The sequence below is a fragment of the Sceloporus occidentalis genome, unplaced genomic scaffold, assembly GCF_023333645.1.
Source record: "Sceloporus occidentalis isolate IW3139 unplaced genomic scaffold, rSceOcc1.0.p SCAF_3, whole genome shotgun sequence".
Lineage (NCBI taxonomy): Eukaryota > Metazoa > Chordata > Lepidosauria > Squamata > Phrynosomatidae > Sceloporus > Sceloporus occidentalis.
The window spans coordinates 54,540,091-54,565,990 of record NW_028316983.1 but is presented as its reverse complement, the minus strand read 5'-3'; the positions used below and the strand labels follow the sequence as shown (position 1 = coordinate 54,565,990).

Here is a 25,900-nt window from a genome sequence, read left to right as displayed (position 1 = left end):
AGGCCGCCATGATTGCGCTCTCGTCATGTGCTAGTGTTAGGCCTCATGTGGGCGGAGCGCCCTGAGGCAACCCTAGTATGTGACGAGGACATCATGTAAGGCTCATCTGGAGAGGGCCTAGGAGTATTTTTAAGTAATAGTTGGTGAACCCTGGGACATCTGTCACTTAGGTCATTCCCATTATATGTGACATACACTATGGATCTGATTTTTCAAATATTATGTAATTTTACTATAGAAATGACAGATATTTTACTTACACTAAGAAGTGAGAACGGCCATAGCTTTGGTCTGTCTTTACCATATATCCAAGATGGTGAAACCCTGGCCTCTTACAATCGGAATGAACCTCTTACAATAGTAAGTGGACCCTGAGGATGTACACCACAGGATTATTTGGTTTTATTAAGGGATTGGTTTTAGAGAATTTAAGTTTGCCTGTAAAGTGCCATGCCATCTTCACTCACTAACGGTAGAATTCCCTAAGCATCAGAGAGGAAGCTGATGACAAACATTTCATATTTATTTCTCCAGAAGGCCTAGACAATTTCATGTGGCTCAGAGGCACAGTAAGGAAAACAGTATGCTGGTTGTGAATGCTGCTTCCCTCTTCAGGGCCCTCAAACACTTGAAAAAACTAAATGAGAGAGAGCAAGCAATGCTGTCTGGTGAAAGGGCATGAAGAGAGTGAGCAGTGGGAAAGGCTAACTGGACAACAGGATAGAAGGAGACAAAGACCCAGCAAAAAAGGGCAAAGAGAAGTGAAGTAGAAGGGAAAAGAAAAGGAAAGACCACCGAGGAGACACAGAAAGAGCACCTGGTGGATGAGGGAAGTGAAAGAAAAAACCATCTAGATGGGAAGGGAGAGAAAAGGAGCACTTAGCTCTGTGTCAAGATGAGCATTGGTATGAATGGGTGGGTGATGGGAAAGGAAGACTGCCTGAATGACTGGATGAGTGGGAAGAAAATGCAAGCAGCTGGGTGGAAGGAGCACTGTAGCAGAGAGTAAGAGGTTTCCAATCTATGCAAAACTGGATGCTTATGCTAGTTTGCAATAAATACATAAAATGTTAATAGGTTAACATAACCTATAAACTTATGGAAAGTCTAGCTGGCTTGGACTACATTCCAAAGCCAAAAATGTACCTGCTTCTGGTTCATACCTTTACTCCTCTCTTCACTTCCTCCTCACAATCTTACTTTTACATTCTCAAACTCCTAAAACTATTCCAAAATTACACCTTTCAAATTAAATTAAGGAAATAACTATTACTGACATGATTTATTCATAGAGCAGATTTTCAGAGCATCTTACTTAAGGAATATAACTTCAAAATTTAATGTGATTAAAAAATGAAATAAAACAAGGTGATCTACAATAGCAACATACATTGCAACATCCAGAACAGAAAGCTGCTAAAATATATGAAAGACAAATGGAACAAATGGAGTAATATTCACAGTGAATGAATGGAAGCCTTAACCACAAAATGTACAATTCATCCTTCCACTTCTGCTCAGATGAAAACTACTTGTAGTGTTTAAAAAGAGGTTACAACTATTTCTTCAATCATTTGTGGGCGAGTAATTTGTAACTTAAACCAGAGCTTCTCATGATGCACAGCTCCTACTCTGAGAGCTCTTTATAAACTTTATTCACTTCTGTACTCAGATGAATGCCACTAAAGTTCAAATCACCTAACTGCTGCAAAGAAAAGCTCAGAAAATAGCTCAAATTTCCAGTTGCTATTGGAACACCAGCGAAACTACTTGTCCTACTCTTCTTGTGCAATTCTGCACTTGTTAAAAATCTGTTCCACCAAATTTGAGGATGTTGCTGAGTCAGTTTGCTAAATGCAGTCTCAGAGGTGGAATAGATAGTGGAAACGTTTTTATTGCAGTAAAGTTAAACAGAAGCACATAATGGCGTCATCTGATTTTGACCTCTGGAAAGAGCTAAAACATATTTAAATGAATGAAAAATGCAAGAAGAACCTATTTCTCATTTTTATAACTTGCATCTGTCTGAATTAACCTATCCAGCATCAATTCAGGGTGCAAGGTAAGTAGCAGCAGGTAACAGAAGAATTGAGGGGGGGGGGGAGAAGAGATAGGACAAATGATTAGAGCAGCTGAAATACAGGAGAAAAAGATCTGATGCAGCAAGAATAGAGCACTGAAAACATCAAAAGCTAATCATTTCTTTCCATATTTTATTCTGAATGTAAAGCACAACATGCCTAAATGCTGAAGTAATAGTTTCAGCAGTCCAGTCTTATGCAAGATTACTCAACATCTCAGTGAGTGCTATGCAATTTACATCCCAAACTGAAAGAGCTGCATTGCCGTAACACTCTTCCTTGAAACTAGGATCAAAATATGTGTCTTTCTGTATCCTGGTACATTCTGATCCCATTCCCACAACTATGAAACTGTATTTAAATACCTGGACTGTACAACTGTACTCCGTCAGAGCACCTGAAGATGTGAATTCATAGAAGGTCATGCTGAAATAAACCAGTTAGTCTCAAAGGTCCTACTATAATCTTTCTTCCCACCCCCCCACCCCCCCATTTTCTCTTTTATGCTACAACAGACTAATATGGACATCCCTTTGGAAACTATCCCAATTATATTTTTGCAGACAATGGGAGTCTTGCAATAAATAAATTTAATATTAACAGATATAAAGAACAGATTGTCTTACAAGATTCTTACGTCTAATAATTGAACACATTTTCACAGCAGACAAGAGAGGAAATTTTTCACATGTAGATTTGTTCTTCAGTCTCACTCAATTCTGACAGACTTGACTCTAGGTAAATGTTCATACCACTACAGCTTGAGAAAAGTAGGAATATGTATACACACACACACACACACACACCGCCGCCATTGGGGACATTGGGACTGAAGCCAAGCCGAAGCCTTGGAGGGGAAGGGAGGGGGAAGGAAGGAAGGAGGACTTCAGTCCAATTATTCCCAATGGCAACGTGGCTGCATGGCCGTGCCACCATAGGGGTCAGTTGGACTTGAGCATCCACAGATTTTGGTATCAGTAGGGTGGTGGTGTCCGAAATGGACCCCCCATGGATACTGAAGGCCAACTGTTTCTTACACTAGGCAGAGCTGATGAGTCATATTGAAGATGACTGCTTATAAGGGCAGCTGCTCTGTATGTAGTTTATATGAGCTGAATACGCTTATGAACTTCTACTAAAATACCACAAAAACATCCTGTTGAATTAAATTTTAGTCAATTATGAACATCTATTTCACAAATTAATTATATGATTCTTACTGCATTCTTTAAATGATAAGGAATTACTTGTATACTCCATTCCTTCTCCCAACCCACAACAGATAGGGATTCCAGGTGCACCTAACCTGTAGAAATAATGCAGTTTGACATCTCTTTAAGACAGTGCTGTAGCTCAATGGAATCCTCAGATATGTAGCTTTACAAGATCTTTAGCCTTCTCTGCCAAAGAGTGCTGGTACCAAACTACAAATGCCAGGATTCTGTAGGATGGAGCCATGGCAGTTATAGTGGTGTCAAACTATATAGTGTACAGTGTAGACGCACTCAAAGATAATCAGGACAAAGGCTGTCTCCAGTGAATCTTGTGAGATAAATCTAAATTTTAAGTCATGTATGTGCTTAGTAAATTGTGGTTTCATATCAATTTCTTTGGTTATTTTTGGCATAATACTGTGGCTTTTTCTTAGCCAATTCATAGACAATCTTCAGAGGACTTAGCTTGAAATAAGTACAGGGAAATGAGGACAGGGATGCAGACATTAACAGCAAGTATACAGAAAAAGACACAAGATTATTTTCTTGCCACTTTGAGGTCAACTAATATAAAGTATGTGCTGAGAATATTGAGAGAGCCTGTCCTTTCCAGTTAAGTTTTTTACACAAGTATTTTGCAAACCACTCTTTTCCAAAATTAGTTTGATGCTGTGGGATGTGGGATGTAAACACACTGCCAGACCAAGCATCTAATACTAATGCACACAGCTTAGTCACAATGGAACAAAGAAGCAGTTTGTTGTTCGCTGCCTTCGAGTCAATTCCGGCTCATGGTGACCCTGTGGATGAGACATCTCCAAGAATCCCTATCTTCCACTGCCTTGCCCAGATCCTGCAAGCAGTAGTACTTATATTTTATAGAGGCTCAAGTGATAGGACAGGAGTCCAAAGCAAGATTATGCCACATTAAATTAATAAACCATTTCAAATCTTTTCACTGGTGGTATGGAAATATTCTGTTGTCATAATTCTTCACAAAGAAAAGCTAAATAGTATTCTGTGGTTGGAGTTGTCATAGGAAACTGTGGCAAAATGATTATGTAGATAACTTGAAATCTGCATGTGTAATTTTCAGTTATTAATTAATGGCCCTATTTTCAGCATCTCATGTTGGAACAACAGGCTTCTTTCTAGTGGCTGACTGTCTAATAGCTATAGACCTCTCCTTCAAAATTTAGGCCAGTCTAAGATTAAGAATGTAATTTTTCACTAATTTCATTCTCAAGGAAAGCAGTATGTAATTTTAGCAGTTTTGTTCCGCCTGTGAGAAAGGCTTCAAAAATTGTGCACTTTCTGGTGACTGTTTGCAATATATGATTTATTCTGCACAAAAGCCACACATTATTTTGTACAGATAGCATTTTCTACAGAGAAAATAGTATTTCATAACAGAAATATTATTTTTCGGGCAGGAAATCTTGTTTTCTGGGTAGAAAATGTGATGATTGAGGATTTATTCTGCACAAAATTCACCTTTTTTGCAGACAAAATAGTATTTTCTGTGCAACAGCACTTTCTACTCAGAAATTAATACAGAAACATGATTTTCTACATATAGAAAATTGTGTTTCCTGTGCAAAAATACCATGTGCAAATTTTGCATGGAATAAGCCCCAAATTTATCAGTTCAGGAGTCTTCTCATCAGGTTTTCTGACACTTGAGAAATATATTTTTGACCATTTTAAAAACATTCTTTCCATCCCTATGTAGTTGTTGTGTGCCTTCAAGTATGGCAAACCTAAGGTGAACCTATCATGTTTTTTGTTTGTTCAGAGGAGGTTTGCCATTGCCTTCCCCTGGGGCTGAGAGCATGTGACTTGCTCAAGGTCACCCAGAAGGTTTTATGGCTAAGCAGAGAATTGAAACCTGGTCTCCAGAATTGCAGTCCTATATTTGAACCACTATGCCATGCTGGCTCTCTATGTAAGACACTTTTAAACCACAAAAATCAAAAGTCACTGATCTAAAGTCTTTTGGTTTGATTTCTCTAGTCCCTTTCAGAGTAGATTCATTAAAGCAGCTGTTGAATGGTGAGTGAACATAAAGACAAATCACACTGATTCAATAAGTCTACTCTAGTCATAACAAATAATAGGATTCAGGCTCATCTGACATACATTCTCAATTAAGAGGACCAGGGGATAAATAAGACATACATCAACTTCTTGCCTGCTTCCAGTGGACATCATTCCAGATGGTGTTACTGATGGTATATTTTCACAATGACCTGATTTCTTAATAATGGTAGGAATGATTATCTCCAGCTTTTGGCTTCATTTGTAGCTCTATGTACCACTTTTCTACAGTTAGCTTCCAAAATTGGGCCAGCCCTACTATTAGGGAGTAATATAACTGCTTCAGGCAACAGAAATAGGAGAGCACTAGCAGAAGTGCCTTCTTTTTCTCCCAAACCCCTGTTCATTCCTCTTTGTTTGAGGGCAGAGTTGTGTGTTCCACACAGACTGCACTGAACCTCTAACTTGTCTTAACTCTAGCAGAGGACAGTGTGCAGTCATCAGAGTTGTCTTGTCAGCTTCTATACATGGAACATCTTATTCCAAGACAGAGCTTGGTTGCTAGGCGTCCCTGATTTTTTTTCACCCATCTGTAGATGTGAAAAAATGCATCTCCTTTCATTTAAAGTGCCATTTTGTTTCTAAAGAAGATATATGCTTCCCATCTGCCTTAGTAGTAGGTTCTTGGCAACAGCAGCAGCAGCAGCAGAGTACAACCTGCTGTGGGTTGTAGGAGGCAGGGAAAAGGCCCAGAACCCATGACATTTCTGTTTCCAGAATGTGAACAGTGACTCCCCAGCTTCAGGGGAGGGTTACTATTGGCCATTCCACCACATTTGATACACTTATCATACTCCTCACCTTTTTTTAAGCCCAAGGAGACTATAAAGGATATAACTACTGGTGTGCAAGGTCTGAAATGACAACAGGATCAAGGTTTACAAATAGAAAATATACAGCACAGTCTTATGCATAGTTCAGTTTAACTGCTAATTATTTGCGAGAATTAAATATTTTTGTATTTAAGAGGTTTAGTTTCAGGTAAGCAAGTAAATAAGATTTTGCTTATTAACGTGTAATTTACAGACTGGATTGTATCATTAAAGGTCCTTTCACTATCTATTCTGATGTACTTGTTTCTCATTGTAAATAGTGTTCCTTCCTATCCTCCTCTCAAAAAAAAAAAAAAAAAAAAGAAGGTTCAGTGTTGTGTTGAGAAAAATTAATGAAATCTGTGCTTACTAATGTGTTATTTTAATGGTTTGTATTTTTAACATTATACAGTGGACCCTTGTTATATGCTGGGGTTTGGTTCCAAGATGCCCCGTGAATAACAAAATCCGTGGATGCTCAGGTCCCATTAAATATAAAGGCATAGCAAAATGGTGTCTCTTATAAAAAATGGAAAATCAAGGTTTGATATTTGAAATTTATACTTTTTTTGGAACATTTTCAAACTGTGGTTGCTTGAATTCGTGTACAGTAGAGTCTTGATTATCCATCCTTTGGTCATCCGACATTCCGGATTATCTGATGTTGCAGCTGCTTGGGGATGTGGCTGTAGGCATTTCCATGCCCCCAGACATGCCCCCAAACATGGCGGCTGTGATGGGCAAGGAGAGAAGGGTGAGTGAAGCCTCGCCCCAAAACATGGTTCCAAATGCGGCGGCAGCGAGCAGGGTGAGTTTGCAATTCATAGTGATTTCAAGGCTTTTCTTGGACCCTCCGGATTATCCAATATTTTCGGCTATCTGACTATCAGCCCGCCTATTTATGTCAGATAATCGAGACTCTACTGTATAAGAAGGGCCGACTGTATTTTAATTTATAACTGCTTCAACTCTTAAAATTGTTTAATTGGTTTTTAAATTTTAAATTTATATATTTTAATATTGTTGTACTGTTTTTAAATTGTATTGTTTTTACTTGTTGTTCACTGCCTTGAGTCCCTATATTTTATTTATTTATCTATCTATAGAGTCCCTATATTGGGAGAAAGGCGGGATATAAAATAATAATAGTAATAGTAATAGTAATAGTAATATTTATTTATTTATTTATTTATTTATTTATTTATTTATTTATTTATCTATAGCCTGCTTTTATCTCATGCAGGACCCAGGGTGGCTTACAGCTTGGGAACATTCCACTCTGGAAAATAAATAACCTATTTCCTTCAGTTCTGAAAACATGACTGTGAGTTGTAATGGACTGCAATTTATCAAAAGTGGGGTACATTTCTTGTGTTTATTTGGGTGGACTGTGAACATATCCATGTCCAGAATTTGTTTTAGGGGACTATATACAGTATGTGGCCTGAATTCCCTTACTTTTTTATGAGAACAGCTTTACCACCCTGACTCTGGTTTTACACCAGAAGGAATAAAAAAACCAGGAGCACATCTCTTTTGTATACTTGTGTATAGGTTAAAGCACCAGAAGATTCCATTGATGTAGAGTGGGACCTTATTATCCACTGGGTCTTGGTTCCAGGATCCTCTGTGGATAACAAAACCTGTGGATGCTCAAGTCCCATTAAATATAATGGCATAGCAAAATGGTGTCCCTTATGTCAAATGGCAAAATCAAGGTTTGCTTTTTGGAATTTATACTTTTTGCGGATACTTTCAAGCTGTGGATGCTTCAATCCGTGAATAAAAAAATCCTTTGATAAATGAGGGCCGACTGTACTCATGGTATGGAATTGTCTGTGGGCAATATTTCCTCACTTAGGCGTTCAGATCCAACTGAAGGATTCTTTTCGCTTTGTAAATTTTCCTCCTTTTTAAAGGTAGGAAGGTACAAATAAAAGGTTATTCTTAATAGTCTGCACCGTGCACTTGGTCAAAGCACATACAGAGACTTTGAGTTTTCAGAAGGTGGCCTCAGCAGAAATGGAATGGTTCCCAGTCTCTTCCACTTTGAAAACATGGGGAAACCTGTTAGGTATTACTCATGAAAGATCCCACATGGAGTGGGGGAAGAACTGGATGAAATCCTGAAGTGTAAAGATATATAATTGAATACTGAAGTTAGGATTGTCTAGGCAATCATATTGCCCATTTCTGTGTATGGTTGTGTAAGCTGGACAGTGAAGAAAGCTGGTACGAAGAAAATAAACTCATTTGAGATGTGGTACTAGAATTGTGTTGATACTGTGGATGAAATGAGTCCCTATGAGTCCTTGAGCAAATCAAATATGAACTTTTTCTAGATGCCAATGACTAAACTGAGACTGCAGTACTTTGGGCAGTATCATGAGAAGACATGGCTCACTAGAAAAGACAATAAAGCTTGTGAAGGTAGAATGCAGTAGGAAAAGAGGACCACATTCCAGATGGTTAGATGCAATCAAGAAAGCCATGGTCCTGACTCTGCAAGGCCTGAGCAGGGCAGCTGATGATGGGGAGACTTGGAGGTCTCTCATTCACAGGGTTGCCTTAAGTCAAAGTCAGTTTGACAGCAGTTAACAACAAAGGGAGATGGTGTCCTGCTCAAAACTTCCTTCCAAGGTCAGAGGTTTTCTACTCCTACTTGACAATTCTGCCTAGTTTTTTAGAAAACTGTAAGTTTTACCCTATAATTGCTAGTCCACAATGTCCATTTGGTTAAAAGCACAAGTAAAGATTTCTGGTTCTCAGAAGGTGGCAGGAGTGAGAAAGTCTAGCATTCATAAATAAAATACTAAATAAAAGGCTTACCAAATAGGAAAACACTTTTATGGGGAAATAACAATGAAAACCCTATCTATAACTATGCAATGGCTAGAGTGTATAAACCGTTGAAGTTGTAATATATACAGATTTACATAGGAATTAAGTCTGACCAAAGTCAGTGGGATATGTCTTCGGGATGGGAGAATGGGATGGGAAAATATCTCTGTTCCACTTCCTCTCACCTTCAGTTTTTTTTTTAATGTCAGGTTCCTTCTGCCCAGAATAGGAATAACTTTACAAATTTTATTGAAATATAGAAATGAAATTTTCTTCCATTTGCATAGGCAGATATAGCCTTGTTTAAATATTTGAAGGGATGTCATATTGAGGATAGAGCAAGCTTGTTTTCTGCTGTTCCAGAGAATAGGACCCGGAACAATGGATGCAAGCTAAAGGAAAATAGATTTCACGTCAACATTAAGAAGAACTTCCTGACAGTGAAAGCTATTCAACAGTGGAATACACTCCCTCGAATGTGGTGGAGTTTCCTTTCTTGGAGGAAGGAATACTTTGATTGTGATTTCCTGCATGGCAGGGGGGTTGGACTGGATGGCCCTTGCGGTCTCTTCCAACTCTATGATTCTATTATTCTGTAGGTCAAGTTCAACAGATACACTGAATTCAAGTGTGGGGACAACTATTTTATTTCTAACTGCTATAAAGGCATGCTAAGATGAGGACCCTTTGAGGAAAAAGAGATCAGAATTCTAATTTAGCACTAGCAAGATTGAATACATATAGATTCAAGCCCAGATTATTAAAAATTAAGCACTCTGACCCCTGGGCCTGGGTGGATGGATCTGTCAGTTTTAGTTTCTCCTGCATTTTAAAATCCGAAGTTCTTTTCACCCTGAACATAATGGCATTAGTGAATTTTGGTTAATTCTTCTCAAAAAAGGCAGAAACTTTACACATTTCTATTGAAGCCAAGATGATAAAATTGCTGTTGTACTTTGGCCACATAATGAGAAGGTATAGATCACTATAAAAAACAATAATGCTAGGAAAGGCAGAAGGTAGAAGGGGTCACAGGCATGGGTTTGCAGGAACTGAGCAGAGTAGAGGAAGAAAGGGGGTCTTGGAGATGTCTCATCCATAGGATCACCATGAGTTGGAACCGACTTGAGGCCACGCTGTTTTTGGGTCATCTGTCTCGGCCCTATGTTCCTAATCACTTGTTCTGTTGGTGAGCTGGTGATGCTGCCTCCTCCTCTTCCACAGAGATACTTGTGCCTCATTACAGTATTAGCTACAGTTACACCTAGTAACCATTTTCTTTACAACAGTTAGCCTTATCACATTATTGTTTTTTTACCCTCCCTCCTGCCTTTTTAGAGAGGCATATCTTACTTACAAATTGCATTGAGACATAAAAGAAATGGTTCTGGGCAAAGATGTGATCTAGCATGTTGAAATGTCACACACCATTCACAAACCAAGTACAGACTAGAAGCATCAACATTCTAAAATAGAAATAAGGTAATAGACCCAGTGAACTAATAATACAACAGCATAATTAAACTGGGATGAGGGAGGAGAGGAGAAAGGAAAAGAGATTGTGACTCTGTAACAAAGGACATTTCAACTTTCCATAGCAACCAATAAAATCACCTTCCTCTGCCACTTCTAAATGCCATCTGACTAAAACAGGAGCATCCACATACATTTCAAAAACCAAACGGGAGAATACCGCACAGCGTTCTGAGAATGTTCTGGGAACCTGATGGGAATGGAATGCATTTAAGTATACCGCACGTATGTGTTCCCATTGGGTTCCCAGAACGTTCCCAATGTGTTCCACATGTGTTCCAGGGAGGGGACAGATTAGATGTGTTCCCAGCGAGCTGTAACGTTCTCAGAACGTTCCAAAAGAGGTCTGTGCAGTATTCTTATCTGTTCCCAAATCCGTTCTCTCATTCCTCTGTCGCCTGATTGGCTGAAAGAATGCCCTTCTCTTTAGTCCTCCAAAGTCCTAGAGCATGCAAATATGTTTATTGCTCTCCCAGGTATGATGCGGCACCCTCTTTGACAAAAGTAACATAGCTTTTATCCTATTTTCTACAAACATATGTCAGCATATCATGCCCCAACATTTTATAGGGGCTTGCCTTCCTTCCCTCCCAAGGGAATCTTCGGACTCCCTTCGGAGGGAAGACAAGCTCCGGCGGGGTCAGTGAGGCTGAGAAGCACTCTCCCGGCCTGAGTCCCTAGGCTTACTGAAATCCCCCACCTCCCTTCCCCATAGGAATCAATCCAAAAATGGACTTTAAAAGGAGCAGAGGAGAGCCCTATGGGTCTGCATCTGGGAGAGATTTTAAACTGTGTTTTTGGATTGATTCCTATGGGGAAAGAGGAGAGAGAGAGAGAGAGAGAGAGAGAGAGAGAGAGATGGCAGGGCATCCCCATAGCCAAGCAACCTCTGCCTCCCCAGATGCAGACCCATAGGGCTCTCCTCTGCTCCTTTTAAACTCCGTTTTTGGATTGATTTCTATGGGGAGAGAGAGAGAGAGAGAGAGAGAGAGAGAGAGAGAGGATGGCAGGGCATCCCCATAGCCAAGGAACCTCTGCCTCCCCAGATGCAGACCCATAGGACTCTCCTCTGCTCCTTTTAAACTCCGTTTTTGGATTGATTTCTATGGGAAAGGGAGGTGGGGGATTTCAGTAAGCCAAGGGACTCAGGAGAGGTGAGCTCCAAGCCCCAAGTCTCCCTTTTTTCTGTTTCCTGGGAGTAGCGCCAAAGTTATATGGAGTCAAAACAACCACAGAGTGGAGATGTCATCAGTACACAGCCCACAAAACGGAATACGCATGCGCTACAGCAAAACGTTCTGGGAACGTTCTCAAGAAAAAGGGACGCACTGTGCGGTAAAATGCGTTCCCATCACTTTCCACTTTCCTCAATGCGGTAATATCCATTCCCAGAACGTTCCGTCTATGCATCACCATTTAAAAACTGTACATTTTTTCTCAGTGTAGTTGTGGGTAAAACAGAATAGTAATACAGTGGATCCTTGTTATACGCTGGGGTTTGGTTCCAAGATCCCCCGTGTATAACAAAATCTGTGTATGCTCAAGTCCCATTAAGTATAATGACATAGCAAAATGGTGTCCCTAATAAAAAATGGAACATCAAGGTAAATTTATACTTTTTTGGAACATTTTCAAACCGTGTATGCTTAAATCAGTGTATAAAAAATCCGTGTATAAGAAGGACCAACTGTACCTGTAATAATAAAACCAAAAACAAATAGTGCCAAGAGGAATCTGGCTTTGAAGGATGTGATTAAGACATTTGCATATGTTTGCCAGCTTTTCTTGGTTAAAATCAGGCAAAGTGATCCCATTTAAGTTAAAAGTTATAATCACTCCTAACACAGTCACCACTTTCTCTGCTTTGCCTTTTCATCCTTTTTGAAATGTTTGCATTTTCTTAGCGCCAACCATGCCTGGTCACCTCCCACACATGTTGCATAGCCACCATTTACCATAATTCCTTCCTCATGCATACAGACAGTTATGCCTGTTGGAATTTTGTAAGTTCTTTGGCACTGGTTTCCTTTGTTTTGCCCTTTATATCCTTTGTTACATGCCCCTCTGTTTTACCTTTGACTTATCCACAAGTCATATTAAAATTCATAATTTTTGGCCCTAAAACCTATCCTTGAATTATACATAAGATGAAATGATACATGAGTATATACAATACATAATGGTTTTGGCCAAACACCTGCCCTCAACCTATACATAAGGTCAATTTATAGTTGAGTATTACAGTATTTTTGCTCATCTTCAGTCCAACCAAAGTCCTTCCTGCATGGTTAAGGCTGGAACAGGCTGCATTTAATAAAGGCAACCCCAGCGCCTGAACAAATCAATACTCCATGGTTACTAAATATTGCACATTCACCAGTCCACATGTAGTAATCTTGATAGAAAAGGAAAGAATAGGGCCTGGCCATCATTGCTGTTGCAAACTATTCAGTTTATGGGATCATGTGTGGCTGTCAGGTCCGGGGATAAGGGACAGATAAAGCAAGGATGAAATGTCTTCTGCTTCCCTCTGTTTCATTCCCCTTACTACCCTATTTCCCCACATCTTTTAAAAGTCTCATAGTTAAGACAATTCTAACAGAAAGGCTGCAATCCCAGGCACACTCATTTACTGGAAATAAGCTCTACTGAATGCATAGTTCTTATTTCTAGTAAATATGCACAGAACTGCACTGTGAGTCCTACATTTGAAGCCTAATAAAGATAATCAGAATAAACAGGAGTTTAGTTCAAAGCTTTATTAAGGCAGAAGCACAATCACATGGAAAATAAGACTGGAAAGATCATGTCATTTATGGGACGCTTGGGCTACAGGTTCTCCAAGTAGTGGGTGGTGAGTGGGAGATTTATGTTATCAGGAGGCCTTATAGTCTTGGACTGGTCTCTTACTAGCGAGGAAGTAGTTGGAAGCTTATGCTACCAATGTCTTTCTCTCAGTTAGTTTCAAAGGTGCTACAAGATCCCTTTGTATACTGACCTAGACTAATATAGTGATGTCCTTGAAGCCTTTTTCAAGGCATTCCACTGTCTCATTCACTTCTCTGGGGCTTCAGTCAATAAGAAACTTTGGAAATCAAATTGTTTTCTTCCATCAACAGGAGTAAAGGCAAAAAGTTCAGCTGGAGCTACACATTAATCATTTAGAAACTAGGAATCTCAGAAACTCTTGCAGTGAATCAAAATTAAGATGCCAGCCTGATGTCAAAATTCAACTACTTTCACTTTTTTTAATTTAAAGAAAAATATTCTGCTGTAATTAAAAATAACCCCAAACATCTACAGTCCAAAGTAGCAAATACAACATAGTAAATCCCATGAAGAATGTGCCCAGGATATAGTTGGGAGACATGTAGCGTAACCTAACGGACAAGCGATCCAACAATTGTTAACAATTAACGTAGTCATCAACAGATAATTTTTGATTGCTATGTGCCCTCCAGTGAACTCCCAACTTATGGCAACACTATCATACCTTTTTCTTGGCAAGATTTATTCAGAAGCAGCTTGCCACTGCCTTCCTCTTAGCCTGAAAGTGTGTGACATGCCCACAGTCTCCATGGCTGTGCTGGAATTTGAATGCCAGTCTCCCAGAGACTTAGTGCAACACTCAAACCACTGACTCCAAGATTATGCATTTGTTCTTCCTTTCATAACTGAATTCATTTTTCTACTGGTTCTGTCCAGGATCAGTAAGAATCTATAGCGTACTCTTAAAAAGCAGATCTAATTTCATAAGAAGCAAGTAAGATGGTTATATACCCATCTGTGCCTTACCACATCAGTTTTCAATGGTGCCAGTGACTGCCAAATGTCATTTTACATCAGAAGATACAAGGTTCCAGCTATCAAAAGTAATTATCTCCAAACCCCATGTCCTATTTGAGTGATTATCCATTAGGTAAGATGCTGCTGGGAGAGGAAAATAAAACTAGGTTAGTATTTATTCAGAAAACTTTGAGACATGGATTTATACCACCTGCAAGTGAAAACCAAAACCACAGATTTCTATCTCTTGTCTTAAATTGCTGTCTTAATTTGCCAGATTCTTGAATTCCTGAGTCATTATTTTCAAAAATTCCTCTCTATCATTAAAGGGCCAAATTATTTTGAAATAAAAGGAAGTTACCATCAGTTAGTGTCAAACAGTTTCTGATAAAGAATAGAGGTGGCCTTTTACAATAATTGAGATTTCTAATCACACTTGGGGCTGGGGCTGGACATTTAGCAAATCTCTCAGTTTCCCTTTACTTCCATTGCACTATTCAAGGTTCTCCAAAGGTAGCAGCCTGGAATTTCTGATGCATTGTGGAGTGTGGCTAGTTAGTTTACTTAGGGGCAAAACAGATGGGCAGGAAAAAGTGGCTTGAAGCTGCCTTTTCTGAACCCCACCAACTGCACCACTGGCTCCCAAGGCAGCTGCAGTGCTCATGTCATGACCACATGATATGGCTTCAAGCCAGGAAGAAGTGGAAAAAAGCTGCTTCTTTTTGAATTGGCTTTTCTCTGCATAAGGCGCCTAGAGGGCACTTTCCTGCTGGCTTCAAGGCATGTCTCATCTAAATGCCACACCGTCAAGTCAGCCTGAAAGCACCTCTTTTTGCCTGTCTGTTTAGCCCCTTAGTATTTGTAAAAGGATTCTTTGCAGAAACTCATCTCCACATTTTCTGGAACTAGAGAATGAATTGCAACAGCCTTTTTGTAAAGCATGGTAGGAATTGAGGGAAAAAAGAAAGGAAAAATAAAGGAGCAGAACTGGTTCTCAGAAAGGTACGGCCAGTGTGTAGTGGTGTGTGTGTGTGCACGTTTAGGATAAAACATGCCAATTCTTCACCTCCAGTAACTTTTTTTTTTAGTATTACATGGTTTCTTTTTACATGGATTCTGAAAGCCACTGAACTTACTCAGTCCTTGTCAGACTGGTATACAGCTCATGTAAGGTGATGGTTAAATTTACAGGATGCACAACCCTGGTCTCTATCCCCCCCCCCCCCCCGCCCTGTGTGGATGGATCTTGGTCTAGCTCGTTCTGATAATTGTTGTTTGCCTTCAAGTCATTTCTGATTTATGATGACTCCAAGGCAACCCTATCATGGGGGTGTCTTGGCAAGATTTGTTCTGAGAGGGTTTGCCATTGCCTTCCCCTGAGGCTGAGAATATGATTTGCCCAAGCTCATCCAGTGGGTTTCCATGGATGAGGAGGGATTTTAACACTGGTCATCAGAGTCATGGTCTAGAGCTCAAACAACTACAGTGGACCCTCAACATTTGCTGAGGTTAGTGGGGCAGACCCCTGTGGAAGTGGAAAAATCACAAATAAAAAAACCCTTCTTTTTTTTAACCTCAGAGAATACCTCTAGAAACTTTTAGATCATCCAGTGCAATTCTGTGGTCAACATCTGGCAAAAATTAACCAAAGAATAGTGCTGGGAGACCTAAAAATGCCTAGAGAAGTGTTATCTATAGGAACCTCTAGGTCCTTCCAGCAGATATTGACCATAGAATCATGCTGGAGACATAAACATTCCTAGAGGGATCATTAATCAGATCAGCAAATAATCAAAACAGCAAAAGTCAAAGCTGGAAATGTGGAGGGCCAACTGTACACCATGCTGGCTCTCCAGTTATTATTCTGATAACATCAACCTTGATAGTTTGGGATCTTTTTTTTATTTTATTTTATTTTTTTTGAAATTTGTCTCAAATTTATTAATATCAAGTCATTCTCATATCTTCCATATGACAATGACAAATTGAGTTTTCACATTACAAAATGGCAAAATAAATTGTACGCTGAATTTTAAACCATCATAAGAATATAAGAAGACTCATGTTGGATCAATCTAGATCAACATTTCATTTCCCATAGAGCCTTTCCCCCTCTAAAGACTGCACTTCTGCATACTCCCATATTTACCTAAAGCTGACATATTTTTGAGCATGCATTGTTCTGTTTTGGCTGCATTAGATAGGTACTTGAAGAATAAGCTCGTTGTCATGATATGGGATTTAAAAGTTGTATAGATTTAAGTTGTATAGTATGTGAGAGACCAAGTCTATGAAGGCTTATGCTACAACTTCTTTTGCACAGTTAAATCTCAAAGGTGCTGCAAGACTGCTTTGCATAGTGGGATCTTTCTGTCTGACAGTAAAACAGAGTTGTGCACTCTGCATTTGTAAACATTCACATTTGTATTTTTTTTAAAAGTCCCCCCTCCATAAAACCAGCTTGATGAGGACTGAGCAAGTTCAGTGGCTTTCAGAAACCATGTTATTAAAAGACATTGTTCCTGGCAGTGCAGGATTGGCATACTTTACCTTGAGTCGCAATATTCTGAAGCTGTGGGGTGGAGGAGGAGGTCAGGAGGATGCATGACATGAGATTGTAAACAATAACTGAAACAACATTCCTATTCTTATACGAGTAGATTTCAGTCAAGGAGAAAAAAACATCTTTTCCCTCTCCAGTCTTTCAGAAAGCTCTCTCCCATCTCTCATTTAGGGATGGGGTAGAATTTCTGTTCAGTTCATTCTTTATCAGAATTTTCCAAAGTGCACAAACATCTACATATTTGGAATGGAAAGAACTTAAAAGTAACAAAGAACCAAGTGAACACAAAGAAGTTAAAACTGACCAATTTGCCTTTCCAGGGCTTGGATTGCTTAATTCTTAAAAGTCTAGATTTCAACCCCTGTGTGTTCAAAGATTTTCATACTGAACTAGGGTTGCCACATCTTTCTGAATTAATGAAGGATGAGAATTTCATTCCAGTACATATTTGAAGAATTTACCAAAATTCACAAATCACATTCAGAACAGAAGGAATGTGGGGTTTTAACAGAATTCAAGTGCAAGAGAAAGCAAACCTTTCATATTCCAACCCCATCTAGTGTTGAAACTTGGCTTTAAGATTGGGGAAGGTTTCACATGGCAAGCAAGTGTCCTCCCCCACTGCTCTTTGGAAGCCAGGACAGCACTACCAATCTTCTGTTCAGAGTCTTGTCTGTGCTCCCTGTAAGGCATGCCACGATGTTGAAGGTTCTTGCATGTCTTATTTTCACTGCAGGTCCCTGTTTCCTTTTTATGATAGTAATGCCAAAAACAGTTCTCTTGGAGAATATTCTAAATGAGCCATGTTCTAGTAGGGGTGGGAAACCTAAGGGCCTCCAGATTCTGGCAAACTACCATTCCCATCATTTCTCATCACCAGCCAAACTGAAGGAAGTTTTAGCCAGGCTCATAAGTGCTTGATTGTAGCTCCTCTCCTTCTGGTGACTCTACATGTAACATCATCAAAGCTTCCTTCAGCTTGGCTGGTGGTGCGGGATGATGGGAATTGTAATTTGTCAGAACCTGGAGGACCATAGCTTCCTCATTCCTGTTCTAGAACAAAGGACTTACTGACAAGAACAGTCACGTGTCATTAAATCACTTATGACCCCCCCCCCCCCTTGAGCTGGATTGCTTTTTTTACACTATCCAACGTCCTGCATAACGGAGGTATGTAAATCCAGACTTAAACTGGAGCCCTGGTTGTGCAGTGGTTAAATGCCAGTACTGCAGCCACAACAATGTGAGTTTGATCCCAGAAGACTCTGAGTTGACTCAGCCATTCATCCTTTTGTAGGTCAATAAAATGAATACCGAGTTTGTTGGGGGCAATTGACTTACAGATTATAAACTGCTTAGAGAGTGCTGAGTTCATTATGAAGTGGTATAGAAAGGTAAATGCTATTGCTAAATCCACACCGAGTCCCAGTTTCAAGCCATGGTTAAAATGATACTCCCAGTTTAGTGCTTGATCATGATGACAGCTGGTGTTCAGCATTAGTTCCAGATTTCAGGGTCCACCGTAATCCATCCATTCACTTGCCCTCCTCCTTTTAGCAAATCTGCATCTGGTGGAAACACCTACTCTTCCTCTTCAAATTGAGGAATTTGAAGCATGAGGGGATAGGGAGGCTTTCTGAAGTACCAACAGCAAGGAATATGTATGTATTGTACATACAATACATGCCCCAAATGCTAGAAGGTACAGAAATCCGATCGCCCTCTAACTGTCACACCGAAACTTTCACTGCATCAAATGCTATTATATGCCACTAGAGATACTAAGGCAGCGACAAGTACTTTCATACTGGAAAATAAAGACAAGAAAGTCCTTCTTTATATGGGGCACCAAGAAGAAACGAGTGGCATGGACTACAGTGGTACAAACCAGACAGTATGTGGCAAAAGACCTGCTATTACTGATTTAAAGAAGAACAAAGCAAGACTAGGGGTTTATACCCCTCCTTTACTCTGGCCTGCTACAGTACATATGTATACTCTTAGGCATCATCTACAATCTAAATTTAAAATATAATACATGGACAATTTGCAACAAGCCAATTATATTTAATAATGACAAGAAACAATGAGCTAGGAAGGCTACAAAAACTGTTTAGGCATGCACAGGTGCTTGGGCACATATTGTATAGGGTTTCTTCTTCCATGTTAAAGAAGATTTTTTAAAGTTGTCTTCATTTCAAAAACCATTTGCCACATGGAATTCAAAGTCTACTTTTCACAAAAAACAAACAATCAAAAATGAAGTTCTGAATCCCCTGGGACACATAGGCGGGTTATAAACCACTGCTTTGCGGCGATCTGCCGCCGCCGCTGTTTGCTCCGTAAGGGAGCCACTGCAGCCAAACCGCGCGGCTCCGTTACGGAGCAAAAACGAAGCTCCAAAATGGAGCTTCTTTAAGCGGCGCCTCTATGATGTCGTGAGGCGCCAGGGGCGGACTCGCGACGTCATAGACGCCGCGACACGTGCGGACGCACAGCGTCCGATACATAAATATGGCGGCGGCCGTGTGGAATGGCCGCCGCCATATTGTACGTACAGAATACGTACTAGGGTTAGGGGGGTGCGGAAGCACCGCCCCTTCCTAACCCTAGTACGTATTCATTACGTACTAAATGGCGGTCTGTAACCTGCCATAGAATGTTGACTTTCAACCTGATAATTATGAAAGAAGTCTACTTCATTTATTTTCTAATGGACTGAAAATTTTAAAATGCAAGCCTGCTACGTCCCCAAAAGTCTTGTACTGTCACTATAAATCTTATACTGTCACTATAAATAAAAAAGCAGTTTAGGCCCTAAGGCTGTGATCTGCAAAGGAAAAGTATTCAGACCCCCCTCCCCTATTTTGCCAAATGGATAACATGCAAGAGAGAATATCATGAAACACTTCAACCCATGGGAAAAGAGACTTGAGAGAAGCTCAAGCTAGATACTCTCTTGCTATAGCCATGGGTGTCTGGACCAGGGCCAGAACCGCATGCACAGTGAATACGCCCTAGTTGGAATGATGCAACGGACTTCATCACTAGGCCATCTACAAAACACACAGTGCTGAAGTGAATGCAGTTTTTTTAAAAAAATATTACTTCTTTCAACTAGAGCTGACTTTCACCTCTAGCTGTGAATAATTAGCAGGAGTGGTTTATCCAGCTCCCTGAACAAATAAAAAATGCACCAAGAAAACAAGTAGTAAATATTTGAATAATATGCATCATCCTGGTCAGCACTAAACAGGGGTAGCTATGTTGGCCATAATGTAAAGTACAATAACATCCACAATCCACAAAACAGCAATACAAAATCTGGGCCAACCAAAATGCACAAAATACATGATGCAAACTTTTGAAGCTCTACTGGCTTCTTCATCAGGCAAAGGTGTTAAAAATCATACCGGGGGGGGGGGGGGGGAGGATATGACAAGTTTAGAGTCACAGGCCTACATTTTCTCAAGATGCTATTTTTGTAAGTTAAGATGGTATGGAGGGATATTCATGCATTTTGGTCGGCCCAATAAAGGTATACCTGTTTTGTGGATTTTAGAACAAACATTATACTTTATGTTTCTCATTCAATTCAGTAGAACTGAAATTAGCTACAGTCAAATACAAGCCCAACAGTGGCTAGACAGGACTTCTCCAAAACACGGATACTCAGGCAAGATGCTGTGACGCATTTAGATTAGAGATTTTCATCTACTAGTGCTCTGCAGAGTCAAGCAACAATAAAACTAATAAAGCAGTTTTGCCACCAAGAGCATCAATGGACTGGTGTAGGGGCAAGAGATCCAGTCATTTCACAAAACTATGAAAAACAGTAGTGGAACTAAGTTGAAAGGATGAAAAAATTATAAGATGTAGGGGCATCTCTGTTCTTTGGCAGGGGAACTATGAGGAAACAAAAGAAAATCAAATGATGGAGAGGGCTCTGTCCTTAAAAAGAGCATAAAATAAATAAAAATAAATAAATATGATAATGGCAATCATGAAGGAAAGCACCTTCAGATTCATAACATCTATGTAAGAATACAGATATAAGTAAAAATCGGCCCATAGCTACAGTAGTTGCTATTTGAAAAGTCTGAGAGACTTTCTGCTTGTGAGTAGAAAGTTCAGCCGTTTGGAGATCTAACTTTGGGACTTCTATTTAATTTTTTGAGAGACTCAAACATCCCCCCTCCCCATACTTACTTTCTTCTGTTTGCATCAAAATGTTAGCCCTGAAATCCTTAAACTCTCTGCTATTCCCAGTGTCATTTCATGCAGACTACCAATTTCTGTTATTCCTTGGGGAGTCCTGCTCCCCCACCTTGGATTTATTATTGTACAATCTAGATCAAGGAGAATGTTTTAATGTGACGCAGGTAAATAAGTTGAGAGAGAACACTGCACATGATTACATCTGGAATAAAACTATGGTCCTTCTGAGCTCCCTATCTATTTAATACCCGGCAAAGTAAACATGCAAAATTGCAGAAGAAAGTACAAGAAACTGCACAATGTAGATAAACAGTTATTCAAGGTTAATCTGATTAATTCAGGCTCAGGCAATGATTACATTTTTGTAAGACACAGACTAGAGTCTAACCATAATATGACTTTATAATATCCACATGGTTCTGAATTCATGCTTGGGTTCAATCTTCTACAGAAGGGAGAGTTCATAATAAAATCAAGGCACTGCTCCTGGGCGTATGTTTCTGAATCACAAGTAAATATAATCTGGGGTTCTGGAATACGCTAGTGGTAGATGGTGATGCAGCAAAATGGCTACCCAAGCAACTGCGTGGGATCACTCTTATCGTAACAAGCAGTTGTGTCAGAAGAAGCACTAGTTCTAGGATTTTGTTGTTAAATCAAATTAATCTACTTATTTTTTTATTTTTAAATGTTGATCAACCTAACCTACAAAGAAACAATTCTCCATTGCCATTCACCTTCCAAAAACACCAGTGATATGCAGCTCCTCTAAACAAACATTTAATGTTCACTCCCACCCATGTATAATAACCATAACAGATTCTCTTTTCTTATTCCTTGCTGTTTGCATTTGTGTGTGTGGGGATGGATAATGGCAGACAGAGGCCACACCCAAACCAACAAAAAACTACCGGATATCAGTATAAACTCTCTCAGAGAGATTGCGTTGTAGGGTTGTTGTTGTTGTCTTTGGCTAGTGGGCTCGAGACAAGGGATCAAGTTTTTTACGCAGAAGGGTTTCGTGGGTTTGGGGTTTTTTTTTGGGGGGGGGGACAGACTATAGAAAAGAAAGGTGGGAAGGGAGATCTCAAAGCTATTCGCCTTCCAACATCAGAAAAAGCTAACCCAAAATCCACTGTTGGGTTTTTAAAAAATATGACATGGAAATCAACAGCAGCAGTGCTGCAAGCTCTGAATCTACTCTGCCAAGAACAAAATGGCCAGAGGTGCCATTGCATCCATCTATATTCTTCGGCTGTTAGCTGGGGTGAAAATAACATACACAGACACTACAACCGTGCTTCACATGTTGTTTTTAACAAGGACTTTTTTAATACTGATCTCTTCCGCCCCCAATACCCCTCTGTTTTTGTTCCCGTCTTCCACCTCCTCAAGGAAACAACATAGTCAAACCCAGCTGCGTCACAACCCAAAACTGGTGGGGGGACCAAAATGAGGAATCATGTCCATCTGCTTCTTTAGACAGTACCAACAAAATCATATAAACAAAAATTGATTCTGACTCATGTGGGGCTCAGTATACTTCATCCAAACTGTGGAGAATTGATGCAGTGGAATGATCCCAGGGCTAATAGGGAGAATTTTGGCCCGAGAAAAGATGGTAGTGCTTCTTCGTAAAATAAATAAATTAATAAAATACCCTACAGTTCTCAACCTCCCTCTGACGCAGATCTTATCACACCCACTTTGCGGAAGAGAAAACAGAGGCAAGCAAAAATCAACAAATTAGCACAAGGTCACAAAGCTGAGCCAAAAACTGGAGCCACACAAATTCTGTTGGTTTCAATCCCACTTTTAGCCAAGCTCATTTCTCGCTGATGCCATTGTATTAATAACTCCATCTGGACAAGCTGGGCAATCTTGTTTCTCACATGAAACAAAAGAAAGGTCATACCTCTCTTATTCCTCATAGTTTCCCCATTCCAAAGATTCAGATATCCCTGCACAGGTAGCCACTGCTCGAGGTAGTAAGTGTTAATGAGAACTAATCCGGTTTTTAAAAAGCATCAACAGGACTGGCAAGCAAAACAGAAACCAGGAATAAATCTGCAAACCCTTTCCTAGGCATTCAGAAAGTTACTTACTCCGTAGACTCAAGAAAGGCAAAGTAATGCTTCATCTGTATTCCTTGTTTACAAATCCAGACCACCACCCCTCCAAATATAATAAGGTACGCCATTACGAAGCACCAGGTGTTAAGCAGCAGATATGCAACCCCTAGTGGCCATATCTAGAAGACACAAAGATATTTGACTAGATGGCGTCGGTTAAAATGAATTTTAACCCAGAGCACTGCCAACCTACCCAGCTGCGTTGCATTTTCCATGTTCCATCCATAAGCAAGCATGATCTCAGCATGAGTCCCTCGTAGCCATTATGGTTGTGTCTCCTGCGTGTCCTCCTCTGCGGAACTTGCACTGCAAAATGCAAGACTGCTTTGGGAGGAGAGAGATCTGCAGAGCAAGGGCTCACAGTGGCAGTGGGGGAAGGAAGCCATTGCACCTAAAATGAGAGAATTTCAAATTAAGACAAAATGCTCAGCTATGGAGAGGAGGAAAGAAACATGGAGGCATGTATGAAAAGAAAGAATGGGAAGAGTCTATCTACCGTATCTCTTTGCCTTCATCACGTCTGTCTCTAGAAATGGCTTCCTGGTTCTTACTCCTTCCCTGTTTGAGCTGGTACACGAGAGCAACAAGCTATGCGCATTCACTTTTCTTGGGGCTTTGAAAGCCTGCTAGCAAATACACATCTTATAGCAACACTTGAGAAGGCAGAGTACTCTTGGAGAAATCAAGATGGAGAATCAAAATGCATCTGATCTGGTTCCAAAGCCAGCAAACTGCTGCCGAACGACTGGCTCCATACTTGACTCTCTCGATGCCGGTGAGTCACCCACATGAATCCTTATACCATCATAAACCTTTCAGCTCATTGGAGCATTTTATGAGAAAACATCACAAGAAATGCATCCCTCCCATGGTATGAAATAACCAAAGTTATTTTCAATTTCAATGTAGGTTCCAAAGAGAACATAGACCCTAGCTTCTAGAACAGACTCATTTCTTCTGTCTTTTTCCCTACTGAAATTGGCTTTGGGAAGGGCCAGAATAAAGAGGGGGGGGGGGCATGATTAATCAAATGGTTAAAAGAAACACCAAGTCTCTTTTCGACTTTCCTCCTGCATGCCAAATGCCTCCTACCTCCTTCCCACCTGATCTCATTTTATTCTATTGAAATGTCCAGCTATCTTTTGCCAGCCATCTTAGAAATCTTTGTTGCCTCATTAAAAACAAAAATGCTAAAACAGAGAAGACAATCCCAAAATATCTTACCACTAAATTCTGTTGCCATTCGGTCCAGTAACAGCTCTGACTCTGAATTTAAACGGATGTAAAGTAGGACACATTGCAGTGTACAGCTCTGTCTGGATGTTTACAGATACACCGGTGACAGGCACTCTCCCTACCCCAAAGAGTTTGAAATAGGAATATATTGCTTGAGTTTCTCCACTCACAGACAGAGGTAGACACCCACCGAAGTCTCTTTCTGTTGTCTCCCCTGAAGCCTATAATAATGTCACGTCATCGTGGCTTGTCTCACAGCAGCCGGAAACACGCCTGTCACTGATGCAACTTGAGTCACAGAATATTTGTTTTTCCTCCTGCGTCACTTGCACCAGTAATAAACTAAACTAATCCACAATAGTCAAGTTCCTGCTATATATTTGTGTGTATGTGTATGTGTATGTGTGCTTTCCTTTTTAAATGGCCAGCTCTAAGAACACAGACACACATTCCAAAATGCCTGCTTTGAGAGAAAAGCAAGGGTGGGGTGGGGGGCAGAAATAGCAAAGAGACAATTTTTTTTAAAGTCACAAACTGTTCTGAACCCCTTTTAAAGCAAGAGCAATGGAACATTTAGATTTGATAGCCTGACCCCAGCCAATCTGAGGCAGCATTTCACCTGCCAGGGGCTCTTCCTCCAATAGAAACGTGTGTTTAAGAAGGAGAGCCCTCCCCAGCCAATCATGTGCAGGCTCAGGCACTCAGTTAATGATGCAGCAGTACAGGGAAGACTATCACATGTGAGCTGGAAGGCTGCCAACATGGAGACACGGAGAGAGCAAGGTAAACAACTTTCCAACGCCAAAAGGATGACATTTAATTCCTAAAGGCTATCTCCACTGCTTAACCCAAGGCTGTCTCAGCTGCTCTAGGGATCCACAGGGTACCTGTCTCCTCTGATGATTTCAAAACCCAGAGAACAGACTAGGAAAGGATCACTGCGTCATCATTTGCCACTTTCTGAACTATGCAGATACAGGCTCCCCAGATTGGAAAATTCAAACTTGCCTGGTTAAACCTCCTGCCCCACTCCTTGTTGTTCCCAGTGTTAAAAGTGGGCAAAAGGGATGAAAGGGGTAGTGATGGTCTCAGATGGCAGCCACAGCAAACTCCTGTCCTCCTTGCCTTCTCTCCCCAAATCTGCATTACAGCTACGCAGTGGCATTTTGCAACCTGTGCCTTCATTCCATTGGTCTGACGCAGGACGTAGCAACAATGTTTAGACAGAGAAAACAATAATTGGAGAGAAAGTTTGGGTGACAGGGAACCAAAAAGAGAAAAAAAGAAAGAAAAAGGAACCCCCCCCCAAAAAAAACCCCCCCACACATACACACAACGAGACAATCAGTCCAACCCTCGATTCAAAAGATACATACGTAAGGGACAA

General features: G+C 40.3%; 2 long non-coding RNA genes across 4 annotated transcripts in view; one reads left to right on the top strand and one right to left on the bottom strand.

Annotated features, from left to right (window-relative positions):
• The window catches only part of LOC149315935 (uncharacterized), a 42,115-nt gene extending 16,312 nt beyond the window's left edge, over positions 1–25,803 (bottom strand). For 2 of the 3 annotated variants that reach the window (XR_016280414.1, XR_016280413.1), the window contains exons 1-3: positions 25,522–25,803; positions 23,471–23,668; positions 14,374–14,508 (exon numbers count right to left, since the gene is read on the bottom strand). This is a non-coding gene — a long non-coding RNA (uncharacterized LOC149315935). The remainder of the gene's footprint in view (positions 1–14,373; positions 14,509–23,470; positions 23,669–25,521) is intronic. The other variant, XR_016280415.1, reaches the window with a different exon arrangement.
• Positions 25,257–25,900, top strand: part of LOC149315934 (uncharacterized) — a 38,079-nt gene continuing 37,435 nt past the window's right edge. Inside the window, exon 1 of the long non-coding RNA XR_016280418.1 lies at positions 25,257–25,296. This is a non-coding gene — a long non-coding RNA (uncharacterized LOC149315934). The remainder of the gene's footprint in view (positions 25,297–25,900) is intronic.